This window comes from Chenopodium album, chromosome 20 (genome assembly GCF_948465745.1).
Source record: "Chenopodium album chromosome 20, dcCheAlbu1.1, whole genome shotgun sequence".
NCBI classification, from domain to species: Eukaryota; Viridiplantae; Streptophyta; class Magnoliopsida; order Caryophyllales; family Amaranthaceae; genus Chenopodium; species Chenopodium album.
The window spans coordinates 929570-935569 of NC_137853.1; positions in this window are offsets into that span (position 1 = coordinate 929570).

Consider the following 6000-nt stretch of genomic DNA (forward strand, 5'->3'; position numbering starts at 1 on the left):
CCAACACGTACTTCAATTAAATATGGAGCTTAGTGTAATTTTATTTCTCCATGACTCCAAATGTATTATATATACATATAACTATATGAAATTACTACTCATTTAAAATGTTATGGATCGCCAATTCCATTTTCCCAAAATAGTTTGGCATTCACGCTCCTCTTTCTTTCATTCTAGGATGGCGCCAACAAACCAATTCTATGGATCTTTGTCAATTCTTAGTGCTGATATGTTTCATGTTGGTTTGTTGGAGCTGGTAAGTTAAAGGCACTCCAACAAATATTGAAGCTGGGTGGAAAACGCGAGTCAGTGTCCAAAAGTTGAAAGCAACTGAGAATAGAAATAGAGAAAGCCGGTGAAACCCTTTCTCAAAGAATGACTGACTAGTTGTATTGATAATAATTATAGATAATTTAACAAATTACATTTGTAATTTATCTATAATTAAAAATTAACAAATTACATGAAACCATGTATATTATATTGGACATTATTGATACATATAATAATTAATATTGATAAATCAATAATAATTTTATATCACTTTTCTCATATTAAATAATTCATCTTTTAAATATTTATTTTACAAAAATAGTCTGCCCATAAATTTAGGTGTGATTTTATTTATGTGATGTGTATAATTTCATTTAGTGCTTGTCTTATATAAAAGTAGAATTATAACTTATTAATTTAATTTACTACATGAGACTCTTTTGCACCTGAAACAAAAGAAAAAACATGACATGTGAGATTTTGTTAGATTCTCAAATCCTTTCACTTGTTAGTTTATAAACCCTTCTTTAACTTTTACAGATGTACATTTCGGATATTAAAGGTCAAAATTATATGTTTGTAAACGTACAAAGTTGTTATAATAGAAAGTAAAATAAAATCAAAAGGGAGTAGAAAACAAAGACAACTATAAGAAAGTTAAGAAATTATCATGTTTAGTTGGAATTCCAACTTGTCAAAAAGTGTTGATTCCTTAATTATCATCTCTAATGCCAATAAAATAACTTAATTAGACAGTATTTGATTTCCCCTAATCTTTTGCAACCAAACAAGGATTCATACATTGAATTGACAACTCATTACTCACCCACAATCCAAATTATTACCACCATTTAAATTTATTACAGAGAAAAAGGTTTGTTGCAATAATATTCGAAAAATCAATCAACTTGTGAAAAACGTTCAACTACCCTTTAAACTTATTCACTCACATTTGATATCTTTATCGATACACTTAAAAAGAATTATATAAATAAATAAATATTAAATATTGTATCAAGAGTGGACAAACCTGATTGTCCACCATTTTTTTTTGAGGCACCTGATTATCCACCTCTCTTTTTCTTTTTAGCCATCCTCCAAAAAATTTGATGGGTGGGCTGGGAAATATTAAAGAGATGAGTGGTCGGAATCAGAATTGGTGGCCGGAATCAAAGAATGGCGATGGGAATTGGGTACGGTCGGTGGTAGGGCTTTCCGTTCTGTTGGACCCGAGCGACTATGACCAGGAGGAGAGCGGCGGTAATGGCCTTAGCCAAAGGCCTAGTTTCGAATTTTAATGAATTAAGAAAATATTTATAATTATATACTCCCTCCGTCTTTTACTCTTTTTATAATAATCCAATTTCTAACATTTATTACTCACATAGTAAAGAGAGATGATACTCTAATAAAAGGACAGAGGGAGTAATAATCTTTATAGCTAATAAAAACTTCTATTCAACATATATTAGTCAACTTTATATTACAATTTAGTTTTAAAAAAAAACTAGGTCAAAGGATGTTAACTAATTATACTTTTGAGGACAATGATGGTTATAGGGTAGAAATAATAAAGGTTGTAGTTCTTACAACAAAAGGCAGAAATTGAGTATGATAGAATATTATTATTGATGTCAAGAGAGTTACTTGAGCAGATTTTGGCTAATGTCTACATTATGATTGAGGCTGATATATTTAACTACATTCGAACACATCAAAAACAATTGAGGTCAGAATTGTATAAGAATTTTGCTGATGCAGTTTTGAGAGGAGACATTGATCCCTAATCTACAAGATTACGGATTGTCTTATCTTCTTCATTTGCTGATAATGCTAGATATATGATGCAAAATTTTTAGAATACCATGTCTATATACATGCAGGTGGTATGGATATCCAAATCTATTTATCACATTTACATGCAATCCAAAGTGGTTAGAAAACACTAGATTTGTTCAAAAGATAGGGCTTAGACCATAGGATAGGTCACACGTCCTATATAGGTTTTTTAAAAATAATAATATGAGGCATGTAAGTGTATATGTACCATCCTTTAAGAAAAACTAAAATTTTCATTTTTAATATAGACTTTGGTACTTTTTTTTTTTTTTTTTTTTGAGAAAATGGTACTAATTTTATATGTGTGTAGCCAACCATCATAAGGTTACTCGGTTAGTATTATAGGGGTTACCCAGTTAGTGTAATATTTGTTACTTTGTCGTTAGTGTTGTACTTTGTTATTTAATTGGAAGGAAAATAGAGTGGAATTAGGAAGAGGGGTGTGATTAGAAAAATAGGAGGCACGTGACACGCACATGTGAGAAAAAGAGTGGCTAGCGCCGGAAAAACGCGAGTTGACGTCGGTGAGTCTCACTTGATTGTCATGAGCAAAAAAAATTAAAACAAGTTTCTCTTAGCCAAAAAAAAAATTAAAAGATTTTTTTGAACAAAAAGTTTACATCAAAAGGTTTTTCTGAACTAATTTTCCTTACCAAAAAAAATAAATTAAAACCCCCCTCCCCCACTAGCCGCCTGTGACAAGCCCACCTCCTCCCCCCCAAGCCTACTTACTCGCCCAATTCTAACCTCCGACCACTGGCACCATCCCCAGCCCTACTCGATCTCCTTCACGATCCTGAATACTTCTTCACACATCATGCCCGCCATCACCATCAATCACAAATCTCAACAAAATCAATTGTGGAGGGTGAAAATGTTTAAAATTGGTGGCGAATTGCCGACTGGATGGCGGACCGATGGTAATTGGTGGTCTTGGCTGTGATTTGGTGCGCAATTGGGGAATTGATGATCTGATGCGTGTGCGAGGACAGGGAGTAGGAGCAGCTACTGGGTTCGTGAGGTGTGTCATTTGGGAGTTTTTGGTGGTGGGTGGCAACGGTTCGTGAGGTGGCTACTGGTGGTAGCGACTCATTGGTGGAATGGTGGGGTTTGTGGGAATTTTTGGTGGTCTTGGTTAGCTGCGATGGTAAGGAAAAGTGGAATGGGGCTATGGGGGTTGAATCGAGGCTGGTTGGTGGGTTATGTGGGAGTTTCGACATGGTGGTGGGGGTTGGCAGTAGTGGTCGGGAAGGGGATGGGCCGTTTCTGGTGGTGATGATGGTACGAAGTGGTATAGTGGTGGTAGGGATGGAGAGAGGGTGTAGCGGTGGTGGTGTTAGGGAAAGGAGAGAGAATGTATAAAAAATTATTTACGCCAATCATATAGTGACACGTGGCAGTATTAACTTGTTAATCTGGTTGCATCCCGTTATGTTTGTTTTAAATCAACAACCCTAAAAGTTATATTATTACAAAATAATCAAAAGGTTGTGTTATTAAAAAAAAAAAGGTCTAAAGGTTGTATTATTATTTATTAACTAGCCTTCTGGCTCGTGCACGAGTTATTCATATAAAATTGTATTGTGAGATAAGTGAGGAAATATCAATAAGTCATTATAGGGTATAATATGTAATCGGAAACATGATTAAAGATATTAAAATTTTGGAACTTCAATCGAAAAAGAGGCTTAAATAGAAGGTGGAAGGGCTAAAATTAAAAAGAGAATAGGAAAAAGTTGAATTAAAGGGGGAGAGATGAAATGTGTATGAAAGATGAAGTATAAGTTTAATGAAAGAATTAAAAAAAATGGTGCAATAAAAAATTAATAGTGTAAGATGACATGTGGCACTAAGGTTAGAGAAGTGTAATAGAATGGATGGGGGCATGTGTCTTTATTTTTTAGTTTCTTAGTTTTTTTGGTTTCTTGGTTATAGTTTTTAAATATTAACTAGCCTCTGGCCCGTGCAATGCACGGGTTATTCATATAAAATTGTATTGAGAGATAAGTGAGGAAATATTAGTAAGTCATTTTAGGGTATATGTAATCGGAAACATGATTAAAGAAATTAAAATTTTAGAACTTTAATCGAAAAAAGAGGCTTAAACAGAAGGTGAAAGTGCTAAAATTAAAGAGAGAATAGGAAAAGGTTGAATTAAAGGGGAGAGAAGAAGATGACGAGACGAAGTATAAGTTTAATGAAAGAATTTAAAAAAATGGTGTAATAAAAAATTAATAGTGTAAGATGACATGTGGCACTATGGTTAGAGGAGTGTTATACGTAGTAGAATGGATGGGGACATGTGTCTTTCTTAGTTTATTGGTTATAGTTTTTCCCAAACAACTATTCATATGTGGATCTCAAGCCGAATTAGTGCTAACTCACAGATTGTATTGCTTCAGATGAAGATTTTTATAAAGGCGATCGTTGATCAAATCTGCGATGTAACTTGTTCTAAGGTGAATTGTATTTGTATTGGAATTTTAGATTTCCTCGGAATTGTTTGTAAGTGCCGTTTGGCTATCTTTCATTAATCATTAATGATATCCTTTCTCTTCTTGTCAAAAAAAAGTATAGAACTATAGATATAGATGACATTTTTTCCTATTTTATATTTAAATCGTTAAAAAGCATGGCCCACCCCACGAGGCCACGAGACTCATAATTGGACGTTGGCCTTTGCCAATTCATTTATTGGATGGATCTGACCCATTTATAACTAGGGCAAGGTAGGACTTCTATTGTTGGGGCACCAAGCCTCCAGCCCATTAAATTGCTCTGTCAATAAAGAACAAAAAAAAATCGGATGAACAAGCCCTGCCTACTTGCCTAGTGCCTCCTCCTTTTGCTCCCCTCTCTCTCTCAGTTCTCCATTGAAGCGCACTCAACATTTAAGGTTACATTTAATCAATTATCAATTTGTACATGCGCATTCATATTTAAATCTAATCAATTTTACTTATTTATTTTGGTGTTTGTTGGTGGATTGAAACTGTGGTGTTTCATTACCATTAAAAAAAAAAAAAAAAAAAAAAAAAAAGGAACTCACGAATTATTCATCATGGAAGAAAATTGTTGTAATGATTCTAAGGAGCATAAACAACAGCTTATTTTAGCCCATCTTGCGTTGGTAGAAAGGAAATCAGAATTTTATGTATTGGATTTGGAAACTGAGAGAATAACAAAAACCCCTGTTGCCGTTTTGTTGAATCAAGGCGCAGCCGGTGCTTACACTGTTTTGTCAGGATCCATGATCTATGTTATTGGCGGCCAGTCTTTAGAAAGTGGGATTATTCCTGAGTTTATTGTTGGTGATCACCATATTCACTTGGGCGCATCCTGTGCCGAGTTGATCATACCACAGGATGGTAATATACTAACAGCTGATGCAGACCCTGATGTTGACTCTGATACTGATGCTAATGCTGTTGCTCGTAAAGGCGGTTTGGTTATAGAGTCTACTAGATTTCAAGCTGCTCCTTGTGTGCAGAATCCTCGCTTTGCTCCGTATTGTGCTGTGCTTGAGGGTAGAATATATATCTTTACACATTCAGGTATAGGTCTCCTTGTACATATGTTTGATCCTCAAGTTGGAGAGTGGAAGGACTTGCGTTTCCTACCATCCTCTGAAAGACATTATCCTCAACAGCGTGCTGTTGACTACCTAGACGTGTCTGATCCTATACTTCCTGATGAAAAGAATCGTAGACTTGTTATGCGTGTCAAGTGTATTTCTGCACTCTTTGCTTTTTATCCTGCTACTGCTACTGCTACTTGGGAATGTCTCGCACATGATTTCTGGCCCTGGTATCAGGCCACCACCTTGCTCGACGATGTTATTTATTCTCATACGCAGAAAAAACCTGATTGCCTTTCTGCCTATGATCT